Below are 22,942 nucleotides of genomic sequence, written 5' to 3'. Positions count from 1 at the left end.
CGCCTTCCATACAACATCAAGCCCTTCACGGATGAGGTATTGTGTGACATTGCTCCCCTTGAAGTTTGTGATGTATTACTAGGACAACCATACTTGTGGAAGCGACATGCTGTGTATGAATCAAGGCCCCGTGCTGTTATTATTACATTGGGAAATAAGTTGTTCAGGATACCAGAGGTAGCACCACCTGCCGCCATCTCTTTGATTACTGCAAAACAATGCAGTAAGATCATTTCCAAAACCAGGAAATTTGTTTTCCTGATGATACGCCCTCAAGGGAAGAAGAAGACAGTGGCCGCGGCCTCCAAACGGGGTCCCTCTGCACGACAGCTACAGATGGACAAGATTGTGGAGGAGTACGAAGACATCTTCACCTCCCCGGCAGGGGTTCCTCTGCACTGTCAAGTCAAGCACTCCATCGATCTGACCCCAGGTGCGCCGCTACCCAATGGACCAATTTATCGGCGCTCCGTTCTGGAGAACAATGAAATCAAGAGGCAGATTCAGGAGCTCCTGCAGAAAGGTCACATCCGTCCGAGTTCTTCGCCCTGTGGGAGCCCGATAGTGTTGGTACAGAAGAAGGATGGGACGTGGAGACTCTGTATTGACTATCGGGCGCTGAACAAGATCACTGTCCGTAATAGGTACCCGATCCCGCGGATTGATGACCTCCTAGACCAACTAAAGGGGGCGAAATATTTCAGCAAGATCGATCTGAAGTCAGGATATCACCAGGTACCAATTGAACCCTCAGATGTGTGGAAGACTGCCTTCAAATCCAAGGAGGGCCTCTTCGAATGGTTGGTCATGCCTTTCGGATTGACGAATGCTCCTGCAACCTTTATGAGGCTAATGGATGACATCTTGCGGCCATTCACCAACTCCTTTGTAGTAGTATACTTGGATGACATTCTGATCTTCAGCCAGAGTTGGGAAGAGCACCTCCACCACATCCGACAGGTTCTCCAAACACTGCGGCAACACAAGCTATGTGCCAATTTGGAGAAATGCACTTTTGGCATGACCGAGGTTCAGTATCTGGGATACATCATTGATGAACAGGGGGTGCATGTCGATCCAGCCAAGGTCCAAGTCATTCGGGATTGGCCCTCTCCAACCACTCTAACAGAGCTCCGCAGCTTTCTAGGTCTTGCCAACTTCTACCGCAGGTTTGTGTTTGGATTTTCTCATATTTCTTGGCCCTTGAGTCAAGTCACCAAGGGCGGGGCGAAAGCAAAATTCTTTTGGTCTGAATCTCAACAGAAGGCATTCAGGGAGTTGAAGGATCGCCTCTGCACGGCACCAGTGCTCGCGTTACCAGATTTACAACAACCATTTGAGGTCGAGACAGATGCCTCTGACTATGCTATTGGGGCAGTCCTTACTCAACATGGACATCCAGTGGCATATCACAGTGAAACACTTTCAGACACAGTCCGGAAGTACCCCACTTATGATAAAGAGATGTATTCCATTGTACAGGCCTGCCGACAATGGAAGCATTACATTTTGGGGAAGGAAACGGTCATCCACACAGACCACCGACCTCTGCAGTTCATACAGACCCAAGGGAAATTGCAGAATGATCGCCATCAGAAGTGGTCTACATACCTGCAACAGTTTCACTTGAATATCAAGTATAAAAAGGGCAGCACCAATAATGTTGCAGATTGCCTCAGTCGACCACCGATCATGGCGCTAACCACCGTGCTCAACTCTTGCGGGCACGAGACTTCTGATTGGCCACTTCTCTACAAAAGCGACCCAGAATTCGGCCACACATACCAGACACTCTTGGAGGGTCGGCAGGTTGCAGATTTTCACCTCCAGGATGCCCTATTATGCCACCTCGGTCACCTCTGTGTTCCTTCAAGCGAGCGTGCCAAGATGATTTGGGAAGCACACTACAGTCGGGCTGCTGGGCATTTCGGGGTCGAGAAAACAGTGGCAGTACTGCAAAACTATTTCTATTGGCCGAATCTTCGACAGGATGTTGGGAAGTACATCCGATCATGTACTGCCTGTGCCATTGCCAAACCGACCATTAAGAAGCAAGGCCTCTATACCCCGTTGCCTACCCCTAGTCGACCTTGGGAATCCATCTCCATGGATTACATGTCAGGCCTTCCTTCCACTAAGCATGGAAATGACTGTGTTTTTGTGGTCGTCGACAGGTTCTCAAAGATGGCCATTATGATGGCCTGCAAGAAGAATATCACAGCAGAAGCCACTGCTAAACTCTTCTTTGAACGAGTGTGGGTGCACTTTGGGATCCCACAGTCTATCATCTCAGATCGGGACAGTCGGTTTCTCAGCACATTTTGGTCCAGTCTCTGGTCAATGCTGGACACCAAACTCACGAAGTCCACAGCCTTCCATCCTCAAACTGATGGCCAGACAGAGGTTGTCAACAGGATGATTGTGCACATTCTGCGCATGTATAACTCAAAGCATCCACGCACATGGGACGAGAGCCTCCCCTATGTTCAGCACAGCTACAACCGAGCTCTTCACAGCTCCACTGGCCATAGCCCTTTTCAGGTGGGTTTGGGATTCCAGCCACTATGCCCCATTGATGTGGCCATGCCACTTGCAGCTACTCACATGAATTCAGCTCATGTCCAGTCCGAAACAGATAAGGCCACCAGCTTCATTGAGCGCATCCAACATATTCGCCAGCAGGTCCATGACATTCTTGAGAAATCAAATGCCAAGTACAAGCAGCGACATGATCAACACCGGGTGCCACACAAGTTTCAGGTGGGCGACAAAGTCTGGTTGCATTTGCAAAAGGAACGCCTTACTGGAGCCTATCGGAAATTGAGACCACTCCGATATGGTCCTTACACCATTACTAAGGCTATGGGAGACAATGCATTTGAGCTCAGCATTCCCCCATTCCTTGGCCTGCACCCAGTGTTCAATGTGGACCGCCTTCGGCCATACTTTCCACCATTGCTAGACACATCCGACATTGCAGAACAGCTCAAACCCACAGAATTAAATCCAGATTGCATGGAACAAGCTGCAACTGATCGGATCATGGACACACAGATCAAGAACACTCGCCAACAGCATATCCAACTGTATCGAGTTGTCAAAGCAGGCCAACTCCTTCAGCAGGGCAAGTGGCTCACCAGGGAACAAGTTCAGCAGAAGTTTCCTCATCTCATGGAGGAGCTCAACGCAATGGGGACCATTGCTTCCTAAGGGGGGAGGAATGATCCAGGTGGATATTGGTGGCCACCTGCCAGGTCCACCTGGACCCCCACCATTGTCTTTCTCAGCATTTTCAGTTTCCTTAATTGTAGCACAGTTTACTATTTTTAGCAGTTTTTCGGGTCCTGAACTTCCGGAGTCGTTTTGAGGCCCTAAACGACGTTTTTCTGGGATTCTGGGGCAACATGGGTCCATGGACCTATATTGCCTCCCAAAGTGGTAGTACTCGGATAGATCTTTCTAACGAGCTATCGTACGCGTCAAACGGAGATCGTATGCCAAAGTTACGACCCCGGGAAATTGATGTACCAATTTACCCAAACGGGGCCCACAATTTGGCGTTTCATCTTCTAGGGTTAGGTTTCGGGATGTGAAGGGTTTTCCATTGTTTCTCAACAATAAATAGGCCTTCGAGCCTCATTGTAATACAGTTCAGAACAGTTCAGAGGCATGTAGCCATCACATCTCTTCTCAGAGATAAGCTACCATCGCCCTAGCTAGTTTTTTTTGCCATTTCTGTTTGTAAGCATATTTCAGTATTTTCCATTAATGAAATGAAGTATTATTTCCGCTGCATCTTTGTGTATATGGTTATCTCTGTAATTTGTTGCGTTCCTGTTTAAATCCGGATCACTTGTGAGTGTATGTGGTGGCTACTAAGTTCTGTAGTGGTGACAAGGTTTGCATATCACAACTCTCTTGAAAGCTTGGACTAAAAATATGACAGAATAATCTATAATTTTTCATAGTGTCCAAGTTCAGAAGAAAGTCACAAGATGGACTCTCCTCAGTACACTTTGTAAACTAATGTACCTGATCTATAACAGAGAGAGACTGAGTTTCCTCATCATTACTACTATGATCTAACCATAGAGTGTCATGAAGCTCATGAATGGATCTAGAAAGCTAGTAAAGGATGACCTTCTTCGTTGATTCCCCAAGTGAAATAAACATATCATTGGAGCAACAATCAATATAAGCATCAACTGTGGCGAGCCATGGTCATCCCATAATCAAAGGATGTCCCTCGATTGAGATGGTGGATTAGATGTATATAGTGTAGGGTAAGACTAATGTGATGGCATAGGATATGAAAAATGAGGATGTGAATGCCCTCTCCATCCTTGTTTCCAATGGGGAGACTGGCCAAACTGTTGGGGATACCCTTGTTTCCATGGTAGAGAATAATTCCAATTTTGATCAGAGTGTTGTGGTGGACCATGAAAATTAGGAAAATAAGGTGCATGTTATGAATACATACATGTACTTACCAGTTGTCATGATTTCCTCACTCCCATCACTTGCAAAGATTCAAGTATCTAATTCTCCTCCTCAAAAGTTGCTTTCAAACTAGGTATGGAGGGACATTATTTCGTAAGATTTTTACCTGCATAAATAACGCAGCTTTTAGAGACATCTGCGGAGAAATAATGTAATGTATGCTTCTTTCTACATTTTGGGAAAAAAATAATGCAACTTTTTCTTCTTCTATTTTCTTTTGAAACTTTGAAGTATCTAACTCCAAACTAAAATTTTGCATTAATTCAGCTCTAAGATTATCCATTTTATGCTCAAATTCAATTCCAATAGCAATAGTGGCTCTAGATTTGAAATCTATAAAATATTTTCCTCTTAATCCCATACCATATCTGGATTGATTGCGTGAATATTTCCTACATAAATCACAAATTTGTTTAAAATTTAGATGGGATATATCTCCTTGTCCTAATAAATTCAAAGTATTAATTGACTCATCCAAAATTCCATATAAAAATAGAGTTCTAATTGTGCCAGGACCTAATATGTGTTTGGATCAATGGAGTCTATATAAGAAACTTTTGAGATAATCCTCAAAACTTTCATCCTCACTTTATGTCATCCTAAAAATCTCATCCTGCAATTCACAATTTTTAAAATACTCCTGATATTTTCTAAAAAAAATTCTCTTCATCTCATATCAGGTACGTATGGTATTTCCCCCTAGTCCCAAACCAGCGCAAGGTTGTGTCCTTAAGGGTAGTGGGGAATTTTTTTAATTTATGGGCATCTAATGAATAATCATAACTCCTACACAATATATCAAATTTGAGAATAAAAGCATCTGGATCTTCATGCACCTTACCGTGAAAATGAGAGAGAACCAATGGCAGAATTTTTTCCATTTTTAAAATAGCATTAGGATCCACGATAAAAAATATAAAGGTGATCTCTCCCTATGGGTTGTTCTCTCCAACTCCTTCACCAGTGCCATCTTCATGATATTCCATATCTTTTCCTCTAAGTAGATTGTACCCCGTATTATATGAAGGTTGATTGTTTTGTGAAGACCTAACTACACGGGGAGAATTAGTTGCACAATGTACCTTATTTTCCCCTATTGGTTGAGAAATACCCAAACTATTGTTTATGTACTCCAAATGCAGTGTACCAACCTCGTTAATTTGACTGTACCTGAATTTTTTACCGATAGCATGTTCAACATGAGAAAAAGGGATTTCCAAATTATCAGTTTTTCCTCTACCATCCCTAAGTTTTAGACCTCTACCCCTCATAGTCATTCATGTTGAAAAAAAAATGCAATAAAAAATCTAAGTAAATACTGTAAAAACACTCGCTAGACTGCAGTAATTCAAATCTAATCAAAGGTTGAAGCTATTTCAAGAAAAAACATACCTACAACAATCCCTTAGCAATGCAAATTAACCCTCCTAAAGAGAAACAAACAGAGGTACACCTACTGGAAAAAATAACACATAACCTTACCTCTAATGTTGAAAATAATTCACTCAAAATTTCTAGAATCTTTCCATAGTGCCTCCTCAATAACGATGCCAAAATGTTGGTTGTAGTATTCTTTTGACTAATGACCCAACGTTAGTTGTCAATTCAGGGTTCGTAGACTTCGAGGTACGACACTGTAAATGATCGAGAAAGACCTTGAAAAAAATCCCTACTCTAACTTGGTCATAAACACCCTTCTAGGTTCCTGCAAACACTGTCAAACTCCTAAGTTCCTAGAAATCACTCTAGAAGTTTGTTAGGAATAAACCTTAATTAATAATCAACTCTAACTCTGATCATTAACTTCTTAATCAACTCAGAAAAGCAAACATAAAGACTTTCTTGACAAACTAGAAAATGCAAGAGTGAAAATCCTATACAATACAACAACTTCTAATGCCAAGCAGAGCACTCAAATCAAAATGAATGACAAAACCCTATTTGAGAATCCTACACTCTTGTTCTCTCCTCACTCAACTTTGTGTGAAATCAAAATAAATTCAAGAATGGACTCAAATATGCCTAAGGTATTGTTGACTTTACCAAATGCATTAACTAGAAAGATAGACACAGTATGCATAAAGAAAAATATCATCTCTCAAACTTACAAAAACACTCCAACAAATGACCTACTTCAATCAAACACAAATGCAGAAAAATCTATATTACCAATGTACATGCAAAGAAGACACTAGAGGCAAAGTACTTTCTATCCCTAGAGATGCAAATCAATATCCTGCAAACAACTATGCAAAACAAGGCTACATGTATATAGTTCAAATGATTAAAGTTTCCTTCTTCCAATAGTCCTTTTGTGCAATCATTGTTCATCAAATTCTATAAGTGCATTCCTCACATAAATGTAGATCATTGTTTTAATTATCATGTTTAATTAATGAATTTTGTATCCATGGGATTGGAGTATGAATATATACACATGGAACTTGGAAGGATGGGTGTTGAATGAGACACACCATTCTATTGTGAACCATATGTCATTTATTGGTGAAGCTTCATCATTAACACTTTTTATCTCTCTCTCTCTCTCTCTCTCTCTCTCTCTCTCTCTCTCTCTCTCTATATATATATATATATATAAGAGGAGAATTGCATATTTTAGTTGAATTGCAACCAAAGGTACATTGAGTTGGTTTACTTTTGTTATCCAAACATTAAATAATAAGTTTTTTTATCATTGTTCAATTCGTCTAAACACAAGTGCAAATATTTAGCAATCCATAACACCATCTCAGGAAGCCAAAGGAGGATGAATAACTAAATTATCATTGTTCATATTTGAGCGTAGAGTTACAATTGCAATTCAAAGTTGAATTGGCTCATCATTTTTATGTTGAATTTGTCACTATTATATTGGGTTGGTTCCATTGAGAATAGAGACATGAACCATAATGCATTTGAATATTCTATTAGATAAGTGATTCCAACATTGTCTACAAGTATAAAATTGACCATATCAAATGTTGGAATCTTATATTGACAATAGGTATCCACTAGATGTGCATTAAGCACATGATAAAAAGGAATAGGGTGTATAGGTAACTGTGTGATTGGAAACCCATTAGAAGGAGTCAATTGGTAAGAAATTGAATTTTAATTAATTAATATTTTATTTGTTGATTTGAATATTGTAGATTATATAATTTTGCAGAGAGATCTACACACAAACTTATAATCTAAAATATATCCCTTAAATTAATTATGAAGGAAGAGAACTTGATGCTAGAATAAGAATATATATATATATATATATAAGAGGTTATTTTCATTGAGCATCCATGTCCATGAAGACAATGAGTTTTAATTCTAGAATTTACAAATCGTATGGTATCAAATCAATTAAAACTATAAAAAATTTGAAGAGAATGCAAACTCGGCATGGATAAAATGATTTTTTTTTTTTTGGAAGATTACCAATCAAATAATGTTTAGCTTTAAGAAGTGAACAAACAATTGAAGAAAAGGTATGGATTTATGCCCAAAGAATGGAAAAGATGGAGAAGAACCTTGATACCTTTACATGGATGTTTCCATTCCTAAATAACCAATTAGATGAATTCTGAGACTCCCTCATTACTATTATGGTATATTGGGACAAGAGTAGAATGCAACTTGTGTGATCAGGGGAGAAGGTCATTCAATTATATATCTAGTAGGAGAATAGGCTCACTTAGATGATGAATCACCTATAACAATATTTTGTAGAGAAGGAAGAAGCATTAGAAAGGCTCTAGGAAGTTTCCAAGAACATCGAGAAGTAAAGCCATCTTTCATTAGCACTACTAGAGCTAGCACCATAATGAACTATTTCCATGACCATTGGGTGATGTTTGTGACCAATATCTAAACCTGCAAAGTAGATAGAACCTACACATCACCAAGTAGGTAGATTTTAGGAATGATTGAGTTTTCATCACACTAATATGTTTTATTTTTCCTTCGTCAAATGATCCAATCAAAATTAGCTATTTTGATCTATTGTTAGACACTATGTGATTAGCATCCAATGTGTTATATCATTTATTAAATATTATGTGGGGTTGTGTATGTATTTTCAAATTGAAGAAACTTAAATGTAACTCTGTGTGTGTGTGCGTAGGTAAAAAAGGAATCACCAAGAACTTAAAGTTGTCATATTGCATCACCATGTTTGTCTTCACCTTGTCTTCCTCTGCAATCTGCACTTAATAAAACCCATCCTTTAAATCCAACTTTGAGAGCACCTTTGCCTTAGTCAATTCATCAAAAGATCCACGAAAATTGGTAAGTGGATACTAACTCTTCGTTGTCTACTTGTTCAAATAATAATAATATAGGTACATCCTCAATTCCTGTGTGGTATTCTTCTTCTATAATAGGAGCGGGGAACCATATGAGGACCTTGAAGGATATGTGAAAATTACATAAATTAACTCTATTGATCATCTTCTTCACTTATGGTTGGGTACTCTTTTCTAATTAGCTTGGTTTATTATCACCAAGTTGGAAAAAATGAACCTCATATGCCTCCATATTGACCTTAATTCATTCCATATCCTTCTGTTCCCTGGAAACCTATGATCCATGTGCTTCTTGTTGAATCCTATTATGATACCATGTGTCACATCGACAGAAGTCTATCTCGAGTCATCATGATACTTCATCCTCCCTAGTTGTGTGGCACAATGGTCATACATCATAGTGACTTGGGTAGCTCAAGCAATACACACCTAGACTATGCCTCACACTCACACTTATTCTTATTACAAGTGTTATCTCTTATATTTACTTTCTTTAAACTCAAATGTTCCATGCAAAAAAATAAACATACACCATGCAACAAAATATACAGTTCTAAACAAGTTCTTATGACTCGGGAAGCCCAAATTTGCCTAAAACCCATTATTTTACAAAGAATATAGCAAGGAGACAAAGATCACACAAATAATATAGCGTTATAGTAATGCGACTCCCAAACACAATTCTGTGTCATCTCTAATGTACAATAGTCATACAAGATAGTTTACAAGACCCCACACATCCAACATGTACTCCACTAGACTGGAGCACACAAAGAGGTGCCAAATGTGTGAACTTCCCCTCTCCTTCCTTCTTTTCTCATCCAAGATTCACACCATGTGAAATTTTCCTTCATTTCCTATGGTTGTGTGCAACTCTTGTGTGAAATATTGACTTGTGCAACTTGCCACTTGTGACTTGTCGAATGATCTCCTCACCACTCATTCCACTTAGATACATGGGAGTGTGCAACTTGGTTGGAACAACATGTCGTTAATACCATAGCACCTCTTTCCATCCATTGATCATATCACCTCTCCGCACCCACATACCTTCCAACCAACATTACATATTGCTTGGTCTTTTGATGTTAGTGTTTGGTACCACCTCCTAGTGTGCTCCCATTATGGCAATGGTCCAACTTGGTAACTTCATGGTGCACCCATTGCCCAAGGTAATCAACATATCCAAACTTATCCCTAAGATGAAGTAAGAGCACCTAGTCCATGGAACTCCCTCTCCCTAAATGTTTTGTGACTTTCCAATATTGTATGTTGTGTGGGCAGGAACCTGGACTTGGAGTGGGACGTCATACAATTTTCCTCTCATTTATGTTTAATTAATGAATTGTATATCCATGGGATTGGAGGATGAATATATACACATGAAACTTGGAAGGATGGGTGTTGATTGAGACACACAATTCTATTGTGAACCATATGTCATTTATTGGTGAAGCTTCATATGCATATTTTAGTTAAATTGGAACCAAAGGTACATTGATTTGGTTTTATTTTGTTATCCAAACATTATGTACTAAGTTTTTTTTATCATTGTTGATTTCATCTAAACACAAGGGCGTAAATTTAGAAATCAATATCACCATCTTAGGAAGCCAAATAAGGATGAATGACTAAAATATCCTTGTTCATATTTGAGTATAGAGTTCCAATTTCAATTCAAAGTTTAATTGGCTCATCATTTTTATGTTGAATTTTTCACTATTATATTGATTTGGTTTAGTGCATTTAAATATTCTATTAGATAAGTGATTCTAACATTGCCTACAAGTATAAAATTGACTATGAATCTTATATTGATCAAGAGGTCTCTGCTAGATGTGCATTAAGCACATGAGAAAAAGGAATAGGGTGTGTAGGTAACCCATCTTATTAGAAACCCATTTGAATGAGTCATTTGGTAAGAAATTGAACTTTAATTAATTAATATTGTATTTGTTGATTGGAATAAAATATATAATTTTGTAGAGAGAGCTACACACAAACTTATACTTTATAATAAAGCCCTTAAATCAATTATGAAGGGAGAGAACTTGACACTAGACTAAGGATATAGACAAGAGGTTAATTTCATTGAGCATCCATGTTCATGAAGAAAGTGGGTTGTAATTATACCATTTACAAATTGGATGGTATCAAAGCAATCACAGCTGGAAAAACTTTGAAGAGAATGAAAACTTGGCATGGATAAAATGAAGAAAGAAAGCTTAGAATATTATCAATCAAATAATGTTTAGCTTTAACAAGAGAACAAACACTTGAACCAAAAGGTGTGGATTTATGACCAAAGAATGGAAAATATGGGGAAGAACCTTGATATCTTCACAAGGATGTTTCCATTTCTAAAGAACCAAGTAGATGAATTCCAAGACTCCCCCATTACTATTATGATAGATTGGGATAACAGTAGAATGAAAATTGTGAAATTAGGGGAGAAGGTCATTCAATTAGATAGATAGTAGGAGGATAGGCTCACATAGATGATGAATCACCTATAACAAGAGTTTGTAGAGAAGAAAGAAGAATTATCAAGGCTATAGGAAGTTGCTAAGTGCATCAACAAGTAAAGCCACCTTTCATTACCACTACTAGAACTAAAACCATAATAAATTATTTACATGATCATTGGGAAATGTTTGTGACCACTATCTAAACCTGCAATGTATATAGAACCTCCACATCTCTAAGTAGGTAGAGCTAAGGACCAATTAAGTGTTCATTGCACTAATATAGTTTATTTTTCCTCCGTCAAATGATTCAATCAATGATTAGTTGTTTTGATCTATTTTTAGACACTATGTGATTAGAAGACAATGCATTCATTTGTTCAAATAGCTCCCTATATGTAGTGTGAATTATTGTATGGATCGAATCCATAACCTTGTAGTGTAGTTTCCGTGACAATGAAATATGGTAATCTTGCTGGTATGTACGTATGCACAATATGTAATATGGTGTGATTGTAATTTTCATCTCATTTACGGAGAATAACAATGCAATTAGAGGTTGTATTAAGTGTTGTGCATACACCTATATGTACAATATGCATAAGAAAAACATAGCATAATGAATAAAATTCGATTAGCAGTGAGAGAAGCTCGATGTATGCACTTGTACAGAGAACATTATGCAAAAATCTGTGTGGATTTGTCCAAGAGATGCAAGAGTTACAGAGAACATAAGAATTGCAGTGGCAACAATGAAAGTGGAGTGACAAAGCTTCGTGGATGGTTGACTGTGACAAAAATATATGTAAGTTTTTCCCTGTGGTAAGATACATTACTTGGAATTTGAAACAAAATGTGTCAATGAAGTTTTAAAACGTAGAAAAATCTAGTAAGCCCTAGGGTCTGTGGATAAAACACTAGAGCTAGACCTAGATCGATGATTCTGTGGAATGAAGAAACCATATCTCATGCAAGGAAGGGAAGGAAAGAAACACGGATTAATGGAAATATTGAGGATGAGGATGACGATTTGCAGATGGATTTATATAATTTCTGCAGAAGGAAAGTATCGAGAGGGAGTTAACAAATATCCTACAATCCTCATATCAAAAGATAAGTACCTTATACCTTTATTCCTTGAATTTTGGTAAGCATGTTGTATTTGTATCTTTTGCTTGATTTTAATTATTTCTTCCATAACCTCCTAACAAGGGCTAGAGGTATATCATGAAGGATTCCAAGGCTCTGGTAGCAGTTGGAAGCATTTGGAAGAACAAAGCAAATTTTGTGATAAGAGGATTCTCACAAAGTGATTTGTGTTCAAGAGGAAGAAATTGTGCTAACATCTATAATCATGCTTGGTGGCCAGAAGAGCTGCCAATTCAAATGGATCAGGAATACCAACAAGTATGGAGGATTTCATCATGAAGAGTGATGTTGAGTCCAGAAGTTAGTAGTGAACCCCAATTAGATCTACAAGATCAAGTATGAGGTAAGTGTTAGCGTGTAACACTATGTGTGGTTTGATGATAAGTCACATGGGCGAAGCCCGGGCAGACCGAAGTTCAAATCTCATTGAGTACAATGACCTGCTGTGGTGGCAGCTAGAGAGGCGGATTCCCTTTTCCCCTTTAAAAAAACAAACAAACACACTAGGAACTCCCAAACATGAACCATGCCAGCACTGCTTTGCACAAATTTGACTAAATTCACTAACTAAAATTAACAAATAAAGCTTAGATTACATGTAAAGAATACCGCAAGGAGTGTGAACTCGACTTAATTCAATCAATCAACTGTTGTAAATATTATTGGCAATTTAATCATCATCGTGCAATTCATATTCAAAAGCAATAATCTACTCAACAAATTTGATAAATAAAAAGCGAAACGACTTCGATCTTCATATTAATTCCACGACCGAGACAATGAAAGCTATCGATTTCGATATCAAGAATCGTTTTAGTTAGTAGCACTTATAAAGCGATGAGAATCACAGAATTGAAGGTCTATGTGGCCCTTTTATTGACGTCAGAAGATCGATTCCCACAGACTGGGGAAACGAATAAATGAAATTATTCAAGAACGCTTCAGATTGGGATTTCCTCCTTGCTTGGGCGGCGCGAGTAGGAGAACAATGGGAAAGAAAGCAAACAGGGCGATGTTACAGCCCAAGAATGCCCAAAACATCATACTGAAATTCGAGCCAAAGAGTAGGCACAGCCATTTATCCCCAACAACACCTCCAACCGCACCACCGCCACTGCCGACCACTTCCATATACGTTTTCTCACCGCTTCGGACGTTTGCCTGGCCGCTGCCTCTGTATTAACTTTCCAAAGAAACCAAGCTGCCGGAACTATGGACAAAACCATTGGCCCCAGGTACAGCACTTCCCGCACGGCTTGTGAACCTGAAACGGCCAAGAATATCAGGAAACCATAAATCGCTAGCTGAAAGATACGCGTGGCGTCTGATGTGTCGTCTGCGAGAATCGAACCGGCGACGATCGAGATCGAGGAGCAGGCCGTCCCTATGATATCCGTTTTATAAAAGAAGGGGGACGGGCTAATGCTGGTGGAAGAAACCGCCCAGGCACATGATGGCGTACCAGAGAAACGCGAAACCCCAAGAGAAGAAGCCTCTTTCTCGCCGGCTCCTGGTCACGATGCGGCGGAGCATGTGACCGCTGGTTAGGAAGCCCAGCAGACATCCACAGAAAGAAGCCGCTGCTACCGTCGGCCATCTCAACGCTGCGTCCCCCTGCAGATTGATCGATTATGGGCGCCAATAAATAAAAGAGATTAAAATGGATAGGAATCTGTAGACAGTAGAAATCTATGGCGGGGAAATTTAAAATTCAAATCGTGTACTTAATACTCGGTCTGTTGGATCGAACAAGATCACCAGTCAAGTACTTAATGAGATTGTGTACTAGATACGGTGAAAATACATGCTCGGGAGTCGGGTGGGTCTATTGCAGATTCCTCTGGGTCCCTCTGGCTTTCGCCTGCTCGGAAATATGGGGCGATCAGAAAACGAATGCTCATGAAGCAACATGCATGGTCATGGTAGCCATAAGGTACTGGCAACCAATAAATCTTATGCATTAATGGCCCAATAGCATGGGATTTATTGGTTGCCATGAGACATAAGCTATACAGATGGTCTGGGCCCCTCTGACTATTTATTATCATGTTCATAATCCGTGCAATAACCCTTTTCCCTTTGGCGATTTAATATTACACGTAGTTAGGATATGTTGCACTTCGAGCCTGTACGATTTAGAGGTCTCCGTGCAGATACAAAGTGGGGACCGTTGTATAATATAAATTAGTGTGGGGGAAATTGTAAATTAAGTTGTATAATATAAATTAATAGTAGAATATATTTACCATCATTACAGAATAAGAAGTGAAAAAATTGAACCAATAGTATTTTACAAAATGAATTTAAATATTGTTTAAAAATAATAAATTTTAATTAATAATGTTAAACTTTGAATATGTTTCGAATATTTTTGTTAAAAAAAACTAATAGCTAATCAATACAAAGTTAAACACAATATATCTTGCCTGTGGCAAGTATAATAAAAATATTAGTGAATAGAGTTGTAACATGATTGTACAGAAAATTTTGACAACACCAATGAACCAATAAAGGATTTCCATGTATTTGCCACGTTTCCAAACAATGACTCACGTTGTCGAACTTGAGTTGTGGGAGATATTCAGATTTTTTTTCTGAACGATTGCATGAATTGAAATGCGAGATCTCCCGCATAAATAAATTATTTCTGATTATTTTTAGCAAACAATCTTAATATTGAATGCATGCATTTTTCTTCAACGTGGACATAGTTTCATTTGATAGCCATTCTTCGCAAGATCATTTATGTAACAAATTATAGAAAAACATAACCATATTTCCCAAGATAATTTATATAACAAATTATAGAAAAGCATAATAAAGTTAATTTAATTTGTGTTGTATTTTGTGTATTATATGTATTGTGGTGTATGTTAGAGTCGGTCTTGTTTCCCTCCATCAGCGATCAAAGCTCTTTGCATTTGCATTAGTAGGTGTCTCATCAGTGTCAATTTTTGCATCCCATTAGGCATGCCATAACCCTGATGGAGGAGCTGGTGTCTTTGTCCCCCTCTTGGCATTGCTGGATCAGGGCATTTCAGTCCTGAGTCACTTTCAAGCTTGTCTTGTCTTGTCTTGAGGTCAAATTCCTAGGTCTAGGGTTTTGGTCAAGATGGTTTACAAGGTCATGTCTCTGAAGGTCAATAAGTGCTCAGCAAGCCAAAGGGATGATTTTAAAGATGTTTCTTCGCCAATTCCAATCTTGTACAGTAAATTTTCACCTTGGATTTAAAAACTCTGTTTTTAAAGCCAAGGTCATTTTTCAAATTTTTGTAAAAAGTGATGAAATTTCAAAAAGCTTCCAAGGACAGTATGAAACCCTGGCTCCCTTGCCAAGATCCCTCAGATGATGTCCCTGCAAAAAATATCAAGCAAAAGCATTAAATGAGTCAATTTCAGGATAAAGGAAACCAAAATAGTCAATTTTATAAAGTGTCAAAGAGAAACATTATAAAGTGGGTTTGAGCATGAAATTATTTCAAATCAAAGCTATAAAGGCCCAATCTCCCTCCATCGACCCTCATTGTGCATCCAAGTTGTTTGCAAGAGCGATTGAGTGAAAGATTGAGTGAATTTGGGAGCTGGACAGGCGCGCGACCTGTCAGACCAGGTGCGCGACCCGTCAGCAGCGTTCCGACAGTGCATTTTTTCAACGGGCGCGACCCGTTAGAGGCGCGCGACCCGTTGGGTGAGGCGCGCGACCCGTCAGCGCCCTCCTTTCCAAACCGACTGCAAATTTGTCCAAGGACCCTACGAAATCGCCAAATTGCCTAAGGTAGGCTCTCCAACTTAAAAATGGTTGCTTGTTATGGTTAAAGACATCATGAATTCATTTGTAAAGATCTCATTGTGCAAGAGAAAAGCTTCCATGTGGCTGTAGTTTGAAATTGTAAAAATGCCTAGGGTTTTATGCTGTTTGAAGGTATTCCCCTTGTAATCATTTTCCCCATTTCCCATGTCATTTTCCCTGTTTTTCTATATAAATTTCTCTTTTGAATTTGTAAAGAAAAAGCCAAACCCTACCCCTCTTCCCTAAAAAATGAAAAATTAAAGCCCTAACCCTACCTCTCATTACTCATGTAAACAATGTATATGATGATGCATGTGCAATGATTTTTGGCAATGTTTTTTCCTTAAATCCCTGTGTTATATATTTATTCCCATTTTCCCTTTAAAAGTGTCCCTCCCCTAACATTCCCTTCATGCTCCTTGTCCCCCTTGAAACAGCATACAAATCAGCATTTTACAAAGCAGAAACAGCAGTACATTTTGTCCACTCTGCTCCTTAAACAATGTCAGAAACCGAAACCTATGAGCAGAGTGATGACCAGGCATCAGCTTCAGAGATTGAGATACAGAGGAGGCCTCATAAGGGTGGTAAGGGTGGTCATCATAGGCGAGAGGAGCCCACCTCTTTGACAGAGTTACAAGCTTGTCCTATGGCAGTCTCATGTTTCCAGTACATGTCTTGCTATGAGTTTTGTGAGAGGATCTCTCAGATTCAGCACCACAGAGAGTTGGCTCGCCTGTTTGTTTTACACTTGCATGATGGACATGTCAACCTTGCCGGGGTGGACTTCACATTGACACATGAGGTGATTGCACAGGCTACAGGTATACCTAATGTTGGAGAGGTATGGAATAAGCGCAAGGTGCTGGACAGTGTTCATTTTGAGCCTTTTGTTAGACCAGCACTCATGAGACACTTGACAAGAGTATTTCCCTTCAGATTTCTCAGGAGCGAGTATGCTCCCATGATGAGGCTCATCATGCACTATTTTACCTGTGAGGGCAGATTTTCACAGGTATATTCATACCACATTCGCCTCTTGATGCACTTCACCCGAGTGAGGATGATGAACATCCCTGTTTTCTTCTATCAGAACATTGAGAAGATGGTGTCCATGATGCAGAGGAAGAGCCCGGCACAGTAGTACAGGAGCCTTTATCATTATGGTTTGATTCAGTTAGTGGTATTGCATCAGTTGGCTCAGCAGGGCATCTCATGGGAGGATTTCATCTCTCGTGAGCTTTTCACAGCACCATCACCGCCACATCCTGAGGTTATTCATGAGGAGGGAGGACCATCACAGCAGCATGACATCCCCGTCACCAGACATGTCAGCTCCTCACCTGTGGTTACTTATCAGAGAGGCCAGAGGGCCTTATTTGCAGCAGCTCGGCGAGTACTTTCTCCACACCAGGTGGAAGGGGTCTCGCCTTCTTCATCGGCTCAGCGAGTGTTATCTCCACATCAGGTGGAAGGGGCCTCGCTTTCTTCACCAGCACAGGTACCAGGGAGGGGCAAACAGCCCAAGATTGATGAGGGACCATCAGGTGTTCCGGATATAGAGCTTATTGATCTTGATGTCAGTTCTCCTAGCCGAGAGGCAAAGGAGATCATTCAGCACCTCAGAGCTGAAAATGATGCCTTGCAGAGGAGATTAGAAGGGGCACAATGGAAAATCTCATACCTGGAGCAGCGCAACAAACAGTTGGAGGATGAGCAAGCACTTGATGAGCTGTGGAGGATTCGTAGTGACCGCATTTTGAACCGGAGAAGACCCGGTGATCCATTGCCCGCTGACCGAGAGTCCATGCTCATCCAGGTAAATGCACACTTGGAGAGGCTATTAGCTAAGGCCAACCAAGAGAAGAAATTGCTGAGGAACATGAAGAACCATTACTGGGCAAGAATGCATGTGTGCAAGGCAAAGATGAAAATGTTCCAAAGGCGGTTGGCCAAGGCACAAAAAAGGAGAAAGAGGCCCGATCCCCTCCATATCTTGGCTGAGGCCTCACTGAAGGACCAAGGCACTAAATAGCCCAGCCACAGCACAAATCCCAAGAAATTTTGAGCATTTTGGGTAAATTTTGGTTTTTTCAGGCAATTTATAGGTTTTCTCCATTAACGGGTCTCACCCCCCGCGCGACCCTTCATCCCGGCAACTCCATTTTGCAAAAACTCAGCATTTCCAGACTTTTCATGAGAAGTTACATATGCTCATCAATGGACTTGAGATTTTATGAAGTTTTGGGCCTCCAGAAAGTCAAAAAACAAGCAAAAATTGACTTTCTGCCACATTTTTGAGTTGCAGAAAGCAGTCTTGGGAGATTGCCATTTTGGAGGGGAAAATCACCACCAAATTCAGAAATTCCAGTTGGGTTGTAAATTAGACTCATAGACCTTTCCAACAAGCCTACTCTTGCTCAATTTGGACACCTGTAAGTGCCCCAAATGTGGTCCCAAAGGCGCGCGATCGTCAAGCAGAGGCGCGCGACCCGTCAGGCAAACTTTTCCAAATTTCACTGTACAGCTCAGAAAAACGCAGTTTGACCCTGTTTGACTTTTTGGGGTGGATTATTATATTCTTTGATGTAATTAATGTACTTTTATGACACTTTTACTCTTATGTACCTCTTCTAGAAGATTCATTCATGACAAAGGTGAAAATTAAATGAATGAATTGGTTTCCTAGCTTATAGAGGCAAGTTGTTTTGACTGCCTAGTTTGTAGTGCTTAGTTTAGAAGTGGTTGAAACAGCTCCTAGAAGGATGAGCTCGACCCCTAGAGGCAAGGGAAGAGGTTTTCTTGCCTATATTATGTATTTTCTCAATCATTTTCAGAGGTTGGAAGGTTGGACTCTTGAGGGATAAGCTATCATTGTATTATTTATTGTATCTCAGCAATTTTTGGCTAAGGAAGACCAGGGTTTTGCAGTCCTTTTTGGGATTCTTGTGGTTACATGTATTGATGGTGTGTTTCTCTATGTACCTGTAAGTGTGTTATGTGAATCATTTCCTTTCTTTTCCTTCTGCACATTAAACAAACGAAGTGTTAAAGTAAGAATTCATGACTGTCATGCTTTGCTTTTAAGTTTGTTTAATTTCAATGTTTTCTACTGTTTAAGGAGAATTCAAAGTTATTGTTTGCTCTCCTTAGCTCCTCACCTGTCATTCCTGACCATCCACCTCAAGTAAAGGCATCAATATTGTCTCCTACCTCGCCCCAAAGAACCCCCTGCAGAAACTGTGTCCAATCCCCGCACCCAAAATTGCCATCCCCTCAATTTGCCACCAAAAACCCTAAAAACCCCAAATCAACCTTTTTGATCAGTTTACTAGCCTAAAATCAGTGTTACCCTATTGGTCATCTCATCCATTGAAGATCTTATCGAGATAGACCGGAGAGAGCCCTCTCCCGCCCCGTAGGGCTAGCTACGAGGCTAAGTGGTTTGATGTTGCCTTGAGGTTTACCTTTCTCAGCCGGAGGTGAAATTTCAAGCGCTAACAGTGTACACTGGACTTAGGAGTATGTATTGTGTTGTGTTGTATTCCAAGTGTAGGTGTATGTATTGTATGGTTTTGTATGTCATGTGTTGTATGTATTGTATGGTTTTGTATGTCATTGAATGTTTATCACGTGTGGCAACCAATCTGGAATGTGTACGTAATAAGGACAAAAGTAGAAGCTAAGGATTGAATAAAGGATTAGTATCAATATTTTATTTCAGTTTTATTATGCTTGTGATTTATGATCCTAGTCTATGATGATTGCATGTGATCTATGATTCTGGTTTATGATGGTTACATCTGATCTATGATTTTGATCTATGATGGTTGTGTTTTGAGCTAACCTGATATGATATGTTTATACATGATGATTTGATCAAAGATATTAACATTACAAGAATTTTGAGGTCTAAAATAGGCTTCCTAAAGAAACTATAAAATAATAGTGGAAATAATAAAATAATATTAGATTACATCATCAAATTTTAGAGAAAAAAAAAAACTATTTTTTCAACTCGTATTTTCAATTTATCTCTCTAAGGTTTTACTAAAATTTCGAGCGGGGGTACTCTTGAAATTTGAGTGAAACCCTAGGGAGATAAGTTGAAAATACAAATTGAAAAAGTAGTTTTATTATTTTATTATTTTTAATCTTTTTACCTTTTTACTCCAAAAATGGTGAATCATCCCACATGGTTGACATCATCATCTTGAATCCTATTGGTTCTTATAAAGTTTATTTTTTGTTGTATCTTTTATTAGGAGACCCATTTTAGACCTCAAAATTCCCCTAATGTTTTACTTCTTGTGACAGGAAGTAAAGAGGATTGCAAAGGTACCTTATTGAAGAGCCACCAATGAGGTATGATGTGAATTTATTTCAATTTATTCTAAATCTACTTGAAGTTATGTGCTTGGTACAGGAAGCACATAAATGCTCGGTTCGGTGGTTGAAATCGATTGCAAGAACTAGCAACAACAATGAAAGAAATTGGAACAGGTAGCAGTATGTTGGTAAAGCACTTTAGGAGCAGAGCCATTACACTGGTACCCAATAGTGTGCATTAATTGCCATGATCATGATATGACCATTATGATAGTTTTAAGGCACATATATGCCTTGGAATTTGGACCTTCGGATGCGAGGAAACCTTGCCAAGGGATGGACTACTCAAGATGGGGGTTCCAACAGAACTTGGAAAATGTGTGACTGCACGGAAGGGGGTGACTGGATTTCCCGAGGGACTATGTAGCAGAGAAGGGAAGACCGAGGATATTTTTTTTTTGGTCATTAGCATTGCCACATGGGATCAAATGCACATTGGGAGTGTGCCTTGGAACAATGAGTCGGTAATTGTTCATTGAGAGGACAAGTCACGCAGGATTATAACGTTGGAAATTGGATGCAAATTTGACCTTACAATGGATTCTAGACTTCCTGGGAAGGAGGTGAATGTTGCTATTACTTTGAGGGTGGAGGCGTGAGCCTCTGGATTCCCTTGTTGCAGATGCAAGCATCGTATACTTTTATTTGTTAGTTGAGAAAATGTGCATATATGTGTATATTATTGTAAATATTGTATCGAGTTGGATTTATAAAACTCCATAAACAGTATGATTATTTGTTGGGTGAAACAAATGTTTATGTGTGTATATGTGGTTATTATTGTAAATATCATAATGAATTGTGGTATAAAGCTCTAGTAAACAATATGTTTGTCATGTTTTAGCAGATGGTTATTTTAAATACTACAATCAACTATGTTATAAATCTCCATGGATAGTATGTTTTGTTTTCGGTGGTTTTTCTGGTTATAGGTGTCATTGAACACAAAGGATGGTGCTCCCTCAAGGGGGAGGGTTCTGTAACAACCCTGATTAAAAATCCATGTAAAATATATAATACCACAATCATGGGACATGTATTCCAAGTTGAATGGTGGGAAAAAATCCTAGTGGGTGTTCATTTGGTTTAGTATGGCTAAGAAAATTGGCAAAGGCTTTAGAAAGACACACTGCATTTTTGGCATTTTATTTATGAAAATAATGGAAATTAGGAGAAAAAGAAGGTGAAAGGACACAATTTGCATGTGAGGAGGAAATTGAAGGAAAATAATGGAAATTGAAGAAAATAGAGGCCCCATTGGTAAAAAGGATTATGAGGATCATTTGGCAAGCTTTTGACAGGTTTTGGTGGAGCTCTCTCATTATTTTCTCTCTCTCTCTCTCACTCTTGGACACTTAGAGTTTTCTTGGAGCACTTTGGCATTGGATCAAGAAAGGCAAAAAAGGTAAGAGGAAGGAACAATCAAGCGAGGAAGAGCAGGATCAAGCAGCTACAACAGGATTCTTTGCAGGTATCGATTTGCGTGTGATTTCCTTGCAAGATTTGGCATGCATGGTATTGCATATGGTTCTTTGTTGTCATTGAATGGGTTTTTTCCAGGTGTGATAATGTTTTCAGCCTAGCCTTGACATTTCCAGAAGCCATGGTGTGATGGGGTTCTCATGTTTTAGTTGAGCTAGATGGTCGGATGGATTTGAAGCTGAGTGAGGTGGATCTCTAAAATAAAGAACATGTGGCCTAGTGATCCTTGGATCGAACTATGGATTACGGTAAAGCCACTGGCCTAGTTACCCCAGATTTTGGGTTGCGGTAAAGCCAGGTATTGTGTGCCTCGGTGGGCCTAAGACTCCTCGACCGGTGAATGGCGGGATATACGGTAAAGCCTAGAGGTGGGTGCTCTCCATCAGGCATAGTAATCTTGGGATGGGATATGCAGTAACTCTTGGAGAGTGGGTCTCGGTTTAGGGCCTAGTGATCCAGTGGGGATTGTGGTAAAACTTGAGAGACTAGGAGATAGAAAAATTCCTCACCATGTAGGTGGAGAAATACAATGACATCCATGCTTGTTTTGGCCCAGTGATCTAGTGGAGATCATGGTAACTCCTGTTATTACATGTTTATTGTTTTGGCCTAGTGATCCGGGATGGATTACGGTAAAGCCTGGTTTCGTTGATGAGGGTGAGGTGGTTTAGCCTCAGGATGCCCTAGTTGGTTCTTTTGGTTTTAGTCCCACATCCGTGCTTGGAATATGGCATAGGGATGAATGGTTGAAGAGAGAATTGGCTCAACCATTCTATGTTCAGGTGGAACGTGGTAGTCCCATCCCAAGTTGGATTTTGCATTCATTAACAAGAGGTTCTCTCCTTGATATATTATGTATAAATGTATTG

At 39.5% G+C, this 22,942-nt stretch overlaps 1 pseudogene; it reads right to left on the bottom strand.

The window, feature by feature from the left end:
• Positions 1 to 13,107: 13,107 nt before the first annotated feature.
• Positions 13,108 to 14,032, bottom strand: LOC149215287 (uncharacterized; annotated as a pseudogene).
• Between the last annotated feature and the right edge of the window lie 8,910 nt (positions 14,033 to 22,942).

The sequence above is a fragment of the Pinus tabuliformis genome, chromosome 1_1 (assembly GCF_031772625.1).
Source record: "Pinus tabuliformis cultivar Carrire ecotype Pingquan chromosome 1_1, CPIR1, whole genome shotgun sequence".
Lineage (NCBI taxonomy): Eukaryota > Viridiplantae > Streptophyta > Pinopsida > Pinales > Pinaceae > Pinus > Pinus tabuliformis.
The sequence above is the reverse complement of the archived record's forward strand: the minus strand, read 5'-3'. Positions and strand labels throughout refer to the sequence as shown.